This window comes from Athene noctua, chromosome 1 (genome assembly GCF_965140245.1).
Source record: "Athene noctua chromosome 1, bAthNoc1.hap1.1, whole genome shotgun sequence".
Taxonomy (NCBI): Eukaryota; Metazoa; Chordata; class Aves; order Strigiformes; family Strigidae; genus Athene; species Athene noctua.
In genome coordinates, this window is record NC_134037.1 from 37781522 (window position 1) to 37797915 (window position 16394).

Consider the following 16394-nt stretch of genomic DNA (forward strand, 5'->3'; position numbering starts at 1 on the left):
TTAAAATGACATTGCTGCCAAAGCTGCCTTAACAGGAAAATACATCTGAATTTGGGAAATTAAGAAGAGATTTAACCTCAAATAAATTCCTCTTTTTTTGTTGTTAATAAGCCTGAGGACATGACTTAATCAATGACTGTATTAGAGCTCTGGGGAACAGTTTAAAATGCATTGGCAAATAGTTAGACAGTCTGCTATCTGCAAGTCACCTAGAAGCAAAACTGTAAGCATCTGTTTTTAAATATAGTAACATGTTTGTGGTGTCTTTGCCTGTTCCTTTAAGGTCTGAGAAGTGTTAAGAGTGATTTCAGGAAACCCAGCAGAAGAGAAGCATAGGAGTTTCCAGGGAACGGTGATACAGAGCAGAGCAGAAATGCTGCCTAATATACCCAGGATCTCAGCATGGGCCACTCTTCCCTCAAACCATTAGAGTCCCTCTGCAAGGCTGTTCCTCCTGTGCAGGTGGGATGGGAGTACCCCAGGTTGCACATTCCAGGACAGGCTCCTTCACACCCCTCAGGCTATAGGGAATGCCAAAACTGTCCTCAAAATCATAACAGATGGTTTTCATGCAAGTAAAGAGTACTGATACATGAATATCATTGTACTGATCTGCATATCCCAACCTGCTGCTCTAAATGCATCTAATAAGGGTCTCTCTCCTCACTCACAGAGAGATGATGTGCATCCTGTGTCTGCAAGGCATACATTTTTTATTTTTTGTCAGTTCAATACATTATATATATTATATATCACATAACAACATTAATCCTGTGGTAAAGTATCAATTAGCTTCGAATATTTAATAACTTAGTCTTTTACAGTTGCTCAATTCAGCATTGAAAATGATGGCAGAAAAACAGGGTTTGTAGGCCAGCAACAACTTCTCTTCATAACAGATGCTTGTATGGTAACAGGCACATGGAAACTGGCTTATCTTGTGTTCAAAACAACAGTCTCTTCCAAAGATGTGGGCACTTAACATACAGGCATTTCATTTTCTGGTTTACTGAGACGCCCACTACAGTGTGAACCAAGCCCTAAATGACTTGACCTCAACCTTCTGAGAAATAAGAGGAAGGAATACACTCAGAAGCAGTGACAAAGCCCCTGCTGAAAGTAGTGATGCTGCTGGCAAAATAATATGCTGCACTTAATATTTTCTGTAAGGAAAACTGAGAAGTGCCCAGTTGAAACCAATGAAAGGGCAGAGTGGAATGGAGAGAAAAAAATAAGGTTCTAGTGTTTTCTCTTTCTAAATGTTTGAAATGTAAAGAAGGCACAAGACAAAGAAAGCAAAGGATTATATCCAAGTAAAAAGTCTAAAAAGACCCAGAATGACCTTAGATATTTATGTCAAATGTGAATAGTTTCCATCTAATCCTGGAAGTGCCTAAACCCTTAAGTATAATCTTTTCCTTTATATATTCTCCAGAATTTTGCTTTTTGGACCTTCCACTGTGAGCATTTACTCCCCACCTGTAACTGACAGAGCTATGGAAACAAGGTGGCTTTCTGTCTCAGTCCGGAGGGTGTCGGGTCAAGCCCTCACAACACGTATGGGATCACTTCTTTTGAAAACTTGGGTGTTTCAGGAGTCACTTGAACTCACCGAAGAAATGAGGTCTGAGTAAAATGATCTCTGCAGTTTGAGGGAATTAAAGTCTCATATCCATGCATAACCTAAACACCAGCCCTGTGGAGATGAGATACCTCTGCTCCTTGCTCTTTTTCTATCCAGTGACTGATTGATGTTCAAGTCTGAAAGCAGGCTATAGCTAGTTCATTATCAGGGGTGAGCAGCAGTTCCCCCAATTCCAGATTAATTTTAAAAGGCAGCTGTGGACCTTGTTTAACTCTGTCAAAGAAAGGTACTTCAGACACCTTTCCTAAACATGGGAAGACTGAATTCTTGATCCCAAGTGCATGGAAGCACCTGCCTAATGCCCAGGCTTGGTCTTTTGCACATGTACCTCCTGTCCTGCAGGTGATTTCATCACCAGGGTGTTTCCACAGCTGTGAGCTGAGTCAGAGAGGAACAGCCAATCCCACATTTCAGTGTGAAGAACTAAGACCAAGTTTCAAGCTAATGGTCAGAAGAGATACCAGTGTTTCATAGGTGATTTAGGGAGTGACATTCAGGCTTCAAGGTTGTTGTATTCCTACTAAGAGCAGAGAGTGAATGCAGTGGAAGTGTAAACATAGGCACCATAATGCAATCCCAGACTAAGGCTTTTGTCTGAAAAAAATTATCGGGGACACAAGCTGTATTTATCATTTAAAAAGGGTTTTATAATATTAATTTAACACTAACTTGTCTGTCAGACTTCCATATCAAACCTAGCTTGTGTCCTGTCAGCCCAGACCGTGGGCAGGACCAGCATGTGACAGCATTGTTCTGCATTCATCCCTCTTTATACTTGTTTAGATTTTATTCATTTCTGTCATATACCCTTTATACAGCACCTTTTTTTCAAGCTCAAGAATTCTAAACCTAATGAATCTTTTCTCATATGGGAATGATTTCACATATCTGTTCTTCATATACTTGTCCTTCTCTGCAGATTTTCTAATTCTAAAACGGCCTTTAAAAGAAAGATGACAGATGCATGCAATATTCAGGCAGTGGCAGAAGTTATAGATTTGTACTTTGGCTGCTACCGTAATGATACTTTTTTGGTTTGTTCTCCAATCTGATTCTATGATTGCAGTTGTCTTTTGACTGCCATCGAGTAACAAGCTCATCCATACAGTTTTCACAATACTGTCCATAGTGGTGTCTAGCTGAGTGGTAATAATTTCCTCTGAGCTCACAGCTGTGTGTTGGTATAGCAGGGATTATTTTTGCCATTGTCACTACTTTGTGTTTATCAACACTCAGTCGCATCAGATCTCGGCTCACCCCAGCAGCCTGTGCTGAGAGAAGTTCCTGCAGCACTTTTTGGTAACTCTGGTTTTGACTCTTCTTGTTCTGTGAGATCAGAACCCGTCCCTCTCCACTCCCTTTACAGATCACTAATGAATGTGCTGAACAGCAAAGTCATCCTACCTTCATCATAAAATGTCTTATTATTCCTATCCTTTCTTCTCTACCTTTTCATCGATGTTAGTCCATGTATGGAACTTTCTTCTTTTACTATGACAGCTTATTTTCCATAAGTCTTTTGTAACAGGCCTATCCAAACTCTTTTGGAATTTCCATGTACAATGTATCAAACAGTTCACTGTTATCAACATGTTCACTGACTCTTTTGAAGAGCAATACAGACCTGTGAGGCATAACTATCTGCTGCAAGAAAATACTCTTTTTCCCCATTGTATCATTTCCACCCATACGTCTCCTAATTCTGCTCTTTATCACAGCTTGTATCAGTTTGCTCAATATAGTGGTCAAGCTTACTGTTGCTTCCTAGATCTCACCACACTTTGTTTTTTTTAGTGGATATTATATTTGCCAATTGACATTTCTCTGGTGCCTTGAATGACTTAAACAATTAGCAAGTCATGGTTAATTGTAATGAGCAGTTGTAAACATAGAATCCCTCACAAGTCTTGGGTGAACAGTCTCAGGTCTCATAAATCAGTTCATATTATTTCCAAAGGCCACTGGTAGTTTATTTATAACAATATGAGAATTCTTAATGGTAATTAGGAGTGTTATCAACTCTGAAGAAGGAATAAACACAAGATTTTATTTGATAAAGTAACAGCTGCTACTAAAGGTGCTTTGCAGAGTGACTTTTTGTACCAGAAATACTAAAGGACTGTCAAGAAATCAGGTGGTATTTCATGGCAGTATAATAGCAAGTGATACAGGTGGGGTACATGCATTGAACACCAAATGAGAGAAAATCCTGTGGTTTCTTTAAACTACACAGCCACTCACAGCACTTAAATTTATATGAGAGATTAACTTCTGAGGAGTTATTTTTAGGATCTAATAAGAGGATGCTTAGATTGAGAAGCCTGATATCCTGTTTGGTTATCTGGTAATAAATCAAGTTTCATGCATCTCCTTCTCATTAGCCTTTCGTATGACAAGTGTCTGCCAGACTCCCCAGGTTGCTCAAACCAACAAGCATTTTACTTACTTAAAATGTATTATGCAGACATAGACTCGACTGCCATAGTTCTGATACTCTCCAGTGTTTGAGCATAAATTTAGCCTAGAGCTTTATCCAAATAATCATAAAGAGTTGCCATTGTTGTCCTACAGCTTTCACAGTAGGATACATCAAAGAAACCCTCCAGATTTGGTTTTACCTGAGCAGGAAACCCACCAGAGTCACTAACAAAAGAAACAAGGTTACAGCTCAGCAGAGGAGGTCTGTGTAAGAGGGGAAAGGATACAAATGCCTCAGTTTCTTCTGGGCCTTTACAAAAATATCCACAATACATTTTCCTCTTTAATCGATGCTGTCTTATTAGAGAAATTTTATTATTTTGTGTGCCACAATAAAATACCACAGGTTTTTATCTCATTGTATCTTCTACATTGTAGTGGAAGATAGGAACTCTTACCTCTGAAAAATAAAAGGGTTGCAAATCTTATTTTTACCTTTTCCCCTCTTCTTCAGTGATAAAGGGACTGTTGGTATTTGTATACTAGAAACTCATTAAAAAATGAATTGTTCAGTGAGCCTGTAAGAGTAATACAAATAAATCTGAAAGAGCTACAGATGTGGAGGCAGGTTATTAAACCGACTCATGAAAGCACTCTGCTCTGACAGCCATGTAATGGCCTCTCTGTTTCATTTTTCTCTGCTCATAACAATGACTCTATGTTGGCTAAATGTTTTTGCTTAGTGTAAAATCTTTTTTACAAATTCATAGTGTCCTGGTAAGGCAGGGTGGGATTTCCGAAGAGCTCTCAGTGTTGGCCAAACCCTGCTCTGTGCAAGTTGACCAGATGCCTTAAGGAGGGGCATAGAGCCAAACAGGGGTAGTGATAAGCTTACTAGAATGGGAATATTGGTCACACACTTCTGGGGAGCCACCAGGGTGTAGGACAAATTACTGGACCTTCCTTCAGGAATTTCTGTCTAGTAGTTGCATTTGTTTTCCCTATTATGTTCTGAATTGTTTCATATAATGCATAGTAATTGTACCTGACGTATAGTAGATGGATTCAAATAATACAAACAATGCCAGTCTCCAGTGTCTCACTTAAATAGAAGTGATGTTCCAGGAGCTGCTCTAGATCTGGCAGTTTTGCAGGCTCATTAGATGCAGGCCCACAACCTGGTTGTGCAACAGAATGATGAAACTCTCCATCTAAAGAGGAGGAGGAGAAGATAAAAAGCTCCTGCAAATTACCCTTCTCAGATCTCTGTTCTTGTGAAATGGAAGTTGCAGCAGCTGCCATTTCCATATCAGATGCTTCCAACCAGGAGCAGGGGACACATCTCAGCAGTATCACAGTTCAAGGTCACAGGAGGAAAAGAGTCTGAATATAAATACTCCAAAGCTCAGTCTTCCTTCTGGCTCCAGAGTGTTTCCTGTCTCCCAGCCACAAACTCACAGAGATTAAAGCAGTAGCACTATGTTGGTACAGTCGTATGTCAGAAGTAGAGGAAGAGTGAGAAGGCAGGAAGGCCCTTATTCTTCCTAGCAGAGCAAGAAATTGTGAGGTGCGACACAGGTTTTGATAGACTATATGACTGTAAATGGATATGTAAATTATTCTGTCAATGTGCAATGGTAAACAGTTAAAGAGGCATTGGGTTCCAAGTTCAGAGATTTCAACATGCCTTGTCTAATGGTGACAAGAACCATTAAAAGTCTTTACAGTCTTTTTTTAAATACAGAGGAAAAATAGCAGAGTTAAAGCATTTTAAATTTAAGGTAACAGTTTATTTTAACCATATTTTTAACATCTTTTCACTTTCTATATAAGAATCACCCTTTGAGTGACAATATCTTGTAGGCTGAAAAGATTTTTAGCTACCCTCTGTCCAGGAAAACTTTATTAATCTGAATATGCTGTGGAAATTGCTGCTATTTTCAAAATCTAGACTGCTTCCCATAAGATGAAACAAACAGGCAAAAAGTGAGAAAGGAGGAGGAAGGAGAGAACAGGGAAGGGAGGGAGAGGAGGAGGGAGAAAAGGAAAGAAATAACAACACAGCAAAATCTGCAGCTCTGCCATGGTGCAGACTGGCTCATTACTGCAGAGAACGCCGGTCACAGCACCATCTTAGCAGCAGCCTCAGAACCTCACATATTTGTACCCAAGTCAGGTTAGGCCAGAGTTTTTTTAGCATCTCTGGTCCCAGGCTCACTGCTGCATTGAAAAACATGCAGCTTTGACTAGCTAAACAAAACTTGTTACACAGAAGGCAAAAAAAAGGAGAGATAGGGAAAGAAGAAATCATATAGGGAAGCAAAAGGGCATAGAAGGGAGAAAGCGATAACAGAAGTCCCAGTCTCATACCTAGGACTTCCCTGAAGCCAGGATGGATGGTGAGGGCCTCAGCTTCCTCTTTCTCCGGCTTGAGTTTGTGAAGACATCTGACAAGATAAAGTCATAGAATGTCAGAGCATTTGACTTTATCCCAGGGTTGTGCAAGATGTGAGGATCTGTAGTAGTGAAATTTGCTTCTTTCAGGCCGGAGCACATTCTTATCTTTTCCCTTTTCCTCTTCCCCTTTCACTTCAGTCAGCTTTACAGATGAAGTGTTGCCCAATTTGCTGTACCAAACAGAGAACGAGATTTACCATCCAGGTTGTTCTTGATGTACATGAGCTTTAAGACTCTAACAGACCATGCAGAGTTCTTTTACTCTGGAGATGCAACCAGCATTATTCAATGCAATAAACAGTAATAGAATGGTCAAATACAGAGTGCTGTGATGTCAAATTAACCAGATTTGTTAAGATGCTGCATGATGAAGTGAAACTACCACTGTTAGCACCTATTCAATTCATGCTAGGTGACTGGCCTCAATTAAAATATCCAGACCTCTCTACTCACATTGTTAAAAGTCCTTCTGGCAACTCCTTCAGAGCACCAATGTTATTAAATCTCTCTTCAAACTTGGTACAATCAAGAAAATATTAAAAGGGTTTTCAAGATATAGGCACCAGTAAAAGATCTGTTTCTACCAGGGACCTCAGTTTCGTCAGTATTTGTCATGGTTTTACATATCTACTAAAACTGCCTTCCTGGGAGACAAAGCTTTGGTTGTGTATGTGGGTGACTTCTGCTGCCACAGGAGACTTTTCATTGTGTTTTACAAAGTTAAGGTGCTGCTCATCTACCCCTAAAGCTTTAACTGAAGTGTTTCATTTCTGCAACCAAACTCTACAATCAAATGCAAAAATTGCCAAGTTTCATCCTTACATGTCACAAACACAGGAGCTAATCAAAAAGTTCATACTATAGAGAGATGGAGAGCAACACCCACAAAGGTTTCTTTAATTACACAAATCACCAAGCTCTGTGTACTGTCCAGTTCTCACACACACAATCCTCAAGATCAAGATATCTCTTCCAGACAGGGCACAGAGGAAAGATGAACAATCTGAGCTGCCTCAAGTGGTATAACCTATGAAAGCCCATCCATAAAAATCCATCAGGATGCATAATTTAGAGTCCACTTGTAATACCTGTAAACGGCCACCATTTACCTGCATGACACTATTTTTAAAAAGGAAGAAAAAAGGAAAAAGAAAGAAGAAAAGTCTTATTTGCCTTCTTCATCTCCTCTGACAACAACGAGTTTTGACAATGCCATGGTTGAAGATGAACAACAACTAAGATACCAGTTATTCTGACTGGGTCCACAAGATAGTCTCCTCCTGGGGGACCAGGGTAGGTAGATAGATAGATAGATAGATAGATAGATAGATAGATAGATAGATAGATAGATTAGATAGATAGAGGCTGGCTGCTGGGTGCTGAAAATTGAAAATGCTGTCAGAGTGAATGCAGCATTAGTCCTAATTATATTTATGTCTGTGTTGTGAGGGTGAGTTCCTACACTGCCTAAACTCTTAGCCTTGCAAGTAGGCTTCCGTATGGCAACTACAGACTGGAGGAACTAAGATGAAGACCTGCACTGTTTTACTGTGTGCTATAAATGAGGCTTTTCATCTCTTAACTCAAGAATGCATCTCTGTCAAGTAGGCTGCTCTGCATAAAAGCAGTCACTACCATGAAACGTTGTCAAAGAAGCGTGCGTAAATATATAACAGCATTTCTACTTGCAGCCAGCTGAAGTGAGTTGGTAAGGTGAACAGGAAGAAACAAATGGGGTTTTAATGAGTGATACATCTCCTGCTTCTGAGAGGAAATTTATTCCTGAGAGACGTAAAACCAATACCACCCCTGAGGGAAGAAAACCACAGCTCTCAGCTCTCTTGAGTGAAATGTCCGCTATTTCAACAAATGAGCAGTGTAAGACAGCAGACAATACTGGCATGAGGACAGTTTAAGAGTGGAACAGAAGTACAAAACTTACCCTGCTCCAAACTCATTTTAAAAAAGCAGATAAGAGTCAGGGGGAGAAACTAAAGTCCACCTGACTCTAAGAGAGCTCAAATGACTTTGGAAATAAACCTTGTCTTATTTGATCATCTTGACAATACAATGTCTGAAATAAATTCCCTACTTAAGAGAAGAAACAGACAAGAGCTGAAAGAGGGGAACTGATTTAATGGGGAAGTAAATCTCTGAGCTAGATTTGTGATGGATTAATTTATTTGTTTAAAACAGGAAAGTCTCCAGAAGTCAAATGTGACAGCTTACAAAACAGGGTCTCTTAGAAAACACAGTAACTTAGAAAATTGGGTGTTTCCCAACCCTAAGCTTAAAGAAAATTGTAAAAAGTGGAGAATTTTTGTCCTCCATTTATACAAAGAATTTTTAAATCTATAAAATAGCCATAATATATAGAAAATCTTTGGAGTAAGACCAGTGGAGGTGAGTTTCAACAAAGTCAGACATGATGAAAATTGCAATGTTAAATAAGGAACACTGCAGAATTATTGAAGAAATTACCTTATTACATGACAACTGTTAGGCCTAAGTGTCCCAGCTGATCCATGTGCCTTGGGGACGTGAAGATGGCAGCACCCTGGATGCTTCCCAACCTTTCCTTGCTTAGGAGGTTTTATGGTGCTTACCTTCATCAAGCCTGAAGATTGGATTTGCCATTGCAAAGTAGTTGTAGAACAGCTCATAGAGGAAGATCTTGATTTCCTAAACATCATGTTTCTGTGTCCTTCACAAGAGATGTCATCTGATTTGTTTTCCCTTGTGAAAAAAAAAAAAAAAAACAACAAAAAAACAAAAACCAAAAAAACCCACAAAACAACCCAAAAACAAAAAGAGGAAAAAAGTTCAGTTTCTGTATAAAACATGATTTTAGCATTGTAAATCACATTTTCCCACAAGAAGACAGTGGATAAATTGTAATCTCTTTTGAGTATGTATCATAACAAGCATCAAAGACTTGAAAGTTTGAACTGAAAAATATGGAGTTGCTAATATTACAGTTGTTAAGAAAATGGTCAAATCTCTGTTGTTTTATAGTATCTGGTTGATCAAAACCAAATCACCGCATTTGATGAGTTATCTTTATATCTACTGCTTTTTTACCTAAATGGTGAAACTAATGGACCCTCCAGCATTTGAGGATAGTTCCTAGCTTTAATAGCTGACTGTATGGGCATATACAGGAATGGATGGTATCTCCTGAACCTGCTATTTCAAATCTGAAGCTTCAATACTTCAGCAGGCTTGAAGCTGATATAAATTTAACCCACCAAATATCTGTTAGCTGCATGATCATCCCTGTTCCTTTCTGATACTATCTTAGCATTAAAAAACTTACTCCTGTGGTTCACTGGGCCAGAAAAACAGGTTGCTCTCACTTGACTTTCTAGTAAGTTTCTAAATTTTTTATTGGTGTTTTACAGTCCTGTTTCTCAGACAGCATTCTGATTTTTCATGTGCTCCTCTCTAGGTTATTTAACCCAAATATATAATAATTCCACTGTTTTAAACCATTACAAATAGCTTTATATATTTCTACAACAGAGGACCTCACCTGTCCTACTCTGTAAATAAATGGAAGAAAGGATTGCATTATCAGGTCCTAATACTTTACTTTGCCCAGAGTAGTCTCTGTCTACTGCTGACATTCAAGTCTCAGGAGACTGATTATGCAGAAAGTGTCTCACACCAGCAAGGCTGCACATCTGTCCAGGACAGCTGGATGCCAAGTGACCTGATCAGAGCAGTACCTCTAACTGCCTTCAGGATGCCCAGAAGTCCTGAGGAAATGGCCACGGCCCACGTGCCCAGATCCACCCAGGAACACAATGTGTAATGCCTAGCCATACAGTGTGCTCACAGTGTGTTAGACGTGTTTCCTGTGCCACCAAAGCAGAACCTCAGAGGCTTTGTGCACCTGCTCCAAAGTCACAGCATGCAGTTGCATGCCTGGGGATGTTTCAGTGTTTTTACATCAGATTCTGCTTTTCACATTTGGGGAAGCAGGAAAGGAAGAGGAAGGGAGAAAGCAAAGAAGACAGGAGGGAGAAAAATCATATTCTTGATGCTTTTTTACTTACTATTTAATGGAGAATAAAAGAATAAAAAATAAATCTAAAATACACTTAAGGACATGGCCATCAGTTTATGACAGCCAGCATATTATATTGTATGTTCTAGTGTAAGTTCAAATGGATTGACAGATTTGGATCCTTTCACGAAGTTCAGTCTGACAGCATTTCCCTTGCAACATGGGGCAGGCGTCTTAAGATCATCTGAACATATTAGCTCCTGCCATTTAAGAGCCTCGAGGCTCTGATCTCTCATTGTCTCTGGTACACACTACAGTCTGATGAAGACTGAAATGATTTACCTTATCTCAAGCTGATGAAGCTGGTATAGAGTATCTGGGTGAAATGTAATTGCCTGTAAAATACAGGAGGTCAGTTCAGATGATCCAATGGTCCCTTCTGGCCTTAAACTACACATTATCTGCTAAACAAGCCATTAAAATGTTGCTGTGTCTAGTAATCATGAAGATAACTAGAGCTTTTATAGATGTCCCCTAATTTAAAAGGTACCCTTTATAGTCTGCGTACAAGCTCTAATTAGATATTTTAATAATGCTCCTAAATGTGGCAAGTGGTTTGTATAACCTAGAGTTTAACAGTCGCTTGTTAATAAGGCATAGTGTACTTCTGGTATCAGAGCTGCACTGAAATCACAGTAAAGTTTATGTGTTATATTGTTCAAACAAAAAATGGTTAGAAGATAAGTGTAAACCACAAGAGATGGTCTTTTACCCAGTACATTTTTACACACAGCAACATAGGCTTGGGTCTGGCAGTGAGCCATTCACAGTCCTGTCCACCTAGTACAACCGTATCACTGCTGAGTGTGAAGGCAACATGTTGCCTCAAGGTTGAACTATAGAGAAGCAAAGACAGGGAAGTTCAAGTGAGGGGATCCATTTTAGGTGTTTTTGCAGTAAAGCCCATCCTAACCCTGCTAAACCCCTGGCACATGGAAGAATGTGCCCTGTGCATGCTTGGGTGTCAGGTAGCCCAGATAAGTGGGTGGTGTCTGTGGCTTTGTGCTAAGCAGGGCATCTCTCTAGCCATGAGGCCAACTGGTGTAGCCGGGCTCAGATACATACAACTAAACTCTCTTACCCTCCAAAACTGAGAGGACACACCTCTACGAGCAGCATAATGCTTCCCCGCACACAGAAAGTCAGGTATTCTGCCCAGCCATTTTCTGGGCCGCACCAAATTTGCACCAAGAACTATATTAAGAAACTAACTTTACGGATGACTGCACAAGTCCGTGTCCCCTGGTCTATTTAGTTATAAACACACATATTTTTTAAACTTAGATATAATTTATATTAATGTATCGGTAGCTTGGCAGGTGCCTGGAGGAACAAGGAGGAAGGAGGAAGGAAGGCTCAGAAATAAAGTACTGCTCAGCAGACACTAGGAAGTTATTGAGACAATGCCATAATCTGTTGTCTTTTGTATCATAAATTTATGATTTTTGCCTTTACAACCTCATATTCAAAGCTGGGGAACACAGCTTCATTTGGAGGGAGCTTTGTTCCCTGCCCATGAGGTAACACCCTGCACTCCCCTGTGGGATCTGAAGAGGCCAGAGCTACCGGGGTTCCCAGCAGGGTAAGGCAAATGCTTAAGATGGACTCAGTTTGGTCTGGCAGCAATATTTGGGTAATGAGATATTTTCCTCACTGAGGTAACTCTGAAAGTAAATTAAACAGTACCAAGGTATAGACCCAGGCATTTTGACTCCCAATTGCCTGCATTTTTAGATCATCAAAACAGGCCCTAATACCTACTGTCATGCAATAACCAATCAATTTATTCCTAATGGCTTACTGGTTCTATTTTTTTCCGTTCACAAAATATCTGCAAAAATATAATAATATGTAATAATATAGGTAAGGATTGATTGCAGCTAACCTTAATCATCAAAAGTAAATTTTTAGCTCCTATTAGTTCTCTGAGCAATCTTTATGACCAGCCTAGACAGCAACTCGAGACTGGCAGTTTCCTTTTCAAATAGCTCAAGTTAAGTATGAATTATTCTCTCCCTCCCCGAATTATTTCTAGCCTTTGTAAGATACCATATGATTATTTGCAATATATGACTCTATATATGTGATGGGTTGCTGGGCATCCCAAAGTACTATGTTTTCCATCCTTTTAAGGAACAAGAAACTGAAAAAGCATTCAGTGCAATTTTCACCTTCCAATCTTTCTTCAGGTTTACCTTAGAAATTAAATTTAATTTCACTATGCAAAGCTGGCATTCTTCATAACTATGGAACAAATGTGACTGAAGCCAGGTTTATCAGGCATTCGACAGATGTTTGCACTCAGTTTTCTGTTGTCGCACTAACACTGTCTAAGTGGAGGCACCCTTGTGCACCAACCTGTTGTTTGAAAAAGTTATAGACAGACCTTGTCTGGTGCCTTCCAGCTGAAATATCTGTGTGAATGAAGCTGTGTTTACATCTTCAGCACAATGTGGACCCCTCTGAAACCACAGGGGAAAAGATGTGTGCGAATTAAGCACACTGGGCTGCGGGTTTGACAGATTATTCTGCACACCAAGTCTTCCGGGATTACAGATTTCATTACCAAGGTCTTCAGAGCATGCCAGAGAGGCTGTTAAGTTTTGTGCAAGTTCATGGGTGCTGAGGCCAATCTTTCAGCTGATATAAATACAAAAGCATGTCACCTTGTTCATAATAGCTTTTCACATACTATCAACTTCAGTTGATCTATAACAATTTCTAACATCATTTCTTTGTGCTGCTCAAGTTATTTGTCTTCTTATTCCAGGACCTTAGAAAGGCTTACAAATAATCACAAGCCAAGTTCCATTATAAATTTTAATTCAAATATTTTGTTTGTGTGAAAATCTGCAGTACCAACTAATAGAAGCAAACTGTCATTATGCGTATAAATATTCCGAAATATATTTCTGAAGTACATTTTTTTGTATCTCTAGTAATACTAGCACTGGCTTATTAAATGGAAGGAATGCTCTATTCATATGCTTCTTAGTATTCATAACAAGTTTTATAACTTACCACCATTAGAAGGTATCTTTTCAAATGATACAAGAAAGCATTTGTAATATTAATTTCCAGGATTAATTAATTCCATGAAGAACAGTCCTTGAAAAAGACAAATTCCTCACCATTTAAAAATACTATGCTGTAGTTGATTCATTTACTGTTTCCATGGGTTAACTAAATTAATCGTTCTCCCTATAGCAATGTTTCATATTTATTTTATCCAGAACTTTAATCCAGTTTTCATTATATATAAACCTGTGGCTACTGTCTTGTGGGAAAATAAGCTATTCTTATCACTAGAACTGCATAACTTTAAAAAGAATAAACTTTTACATTCTGCTCCAAAATTTGTAAATAAGAAAGTCTCCTGTTAGTTAACTTTGTATGTCAGTGTTAAACTTTTTTGTTACAAGGGGAGACTTAAACTGAATGTAATGAAAACAAAATTTAAAACATCCAGGAATATCTAGCTGTAGGCTGAATTATAATATTTTTAAACTTTATATTAATTTCTAAGGGACTGAGAATTTATTGTTTTCAAATAGACAGTGGTAATATGGGGCTACATAATATAAAAATAAATACCCTTTTTCTTCTTCACTTTTAAAAATTTATGTTAACAGCTTAAATGTACTTTTTTATCCTGGAAATGGTTTATTGTAGTAATACCTCAGACAGTAACAGAAACTGGCAATTGCTGAGTGTGAGCTAAAACGCACGCCATGAAATGTGTGTCCCTTCATTTCTTGTATCCATACGTTTGGCACAAGTTTTGTGAGACTGTATCAGTGGAAGTGATGGGAATCATAAGTGTTTTGTGAAATTTAATAAACATAGAAATGGGTTTTGAAGTCATGACTAAACAGTTGCAAACATTTTCTCATAGCAAGCATGGAACTTGGTTTGAATTCCAGATGTGGTTTTACATTAGTGTCTCTTGAGGAAGCAACCTTTCAAAATCAACTTTGAAAATGTAGTTATGGTTGTCATATCCCAAGGTAAATAACAGGTTTGTTGGCTGTATCATCTTGGAGAGCAAGTTTTATTTGCTTGTGCAGCAAGAAGTCCCAGTACTTAGATTATTTAGAGAATTATGGTAACTCCTCTAACAACTATATCATTGCAAGGATGTGGATAGAGCATGAAAAAAGTGGGAGTAAAGGCTTCCAAACATGGCAGCAGTGAATGATAAATTACCAGGGAAAGAAATAATGATAACACAAAAGTCAAGAAAATGCCAAGCAATTAAAAGAATGATAATGGTGCAAAAGTTCTGCTTTCTTCTTTCTAATCTCATGTAGGTGAATTTATTAGAAATATAGTGTAGGTACTGAAAAATTGATATTACTTTTTTAAGAAATGCTTTAAATACTAAAGGAAAAATGTATATTTCTTGGACATGTAAATGATTTGTAAATACTTTATCATGTACTAAAAGCCAACAGCATAGGAAAATAAGATGGAAGGGTGTTTCTTACTTTTGAGTTGGAAGGGAACAGATTTCCTCCTGTAGGAAAAACATGGCATCCTATTATCCCACAGGAATACCCTAATTGCTCTCAGAGTGAGATGCCAGAGATATTCTGCCCCATGGCATTCACTGTTTTACAAGAACAACATGGGAAACTCAGGTTTCTTTTTCAAAATATAGTACTTTCCCAAGGTTACATTTCTGACAAAAAAAAAAAAAAAAATCCTTTAAAAGAAATTGCAAAAATCAATTTATTTTTTAAAAATTGTAACTAGCTCTACCCTGTGTCTCAGCCACTGATCTTTTGATCCTGATGGGAAGTAATGGGTGAATGCAAAGTCCCCTGGAAGAAATATCAGAAGGCTCAGGAAAGGCAACAGATCTTACCCACTAGGCCCTTGCCTGTGGCCCAAAGCTTAAGATTTCCTTGACCTCAAGCTTGGGGAAGCCAGTTTGTGGTCCAGAGGCCAAATACAACCCATCAGTTCTTTTAACCAGACACTTGTAAAACCTCAGATCATAAGTGGCTTTGAAATTACTTTTCTTGTATCTCCTACACAGATGGTTGAGTGTTTACAACCAGCTTTTCTTCTACCATAAGGGAACTTCTTCTTGGACCTCAGCTACTGTCTTTGAGTAGCTACCTCACAAGCCCTAAGATCTAACAGACTGAAAAGGTGGCCACACTTTTCAAACAAAGCTTTTCATGTGAAAAATGGACCTCTAAGCAAATAACCAGTGAGTCATAAATGTGCTGTAATTCAACATTAACCATGCTGCAAAGCTCTGTATGAATTCTGCTCCCAAAGGGCAGCAGACTTAGAAACCCTCCTTTAGCAAATCAGATTTTCGGAGCAGGCAGACATGTTTTACATCACGTCATCTATCCTTCACTGACATTCCACTCAAACCAGTATGTGGCCTTTTACCTAAAGTCACTGTTTCATATGTATTTTAGACTGCAGTGACTGCATGATTTGCTTTGACAAGCATACTGATGGGTTTGCCATTAGGTGAGGTAGGACAGTGACCTTCTCAAAACCATGGGAAAACAAACTCAGAAGAGAATACATTAACCCTCCTCTAACCTACAAGCAGTTCAAGTGTACATTACAGAATAATTCTTCTCTGAAGCCTTTATAAAAGAGCAGCTGCCACAGGGCACCGTATTTTGTACATTCAAAGAAAGATATAATGCGTTAGAGGAGAGACCATCAGAGTTCACCGGAGAGCAGGCAGACCTACAGTTAGATAGCACAGTTGCTGCTAAGGTGAATTATTGCAAAACATCCAGTTGAAAGTATTGCCTTAATGTTGTAGGTAGT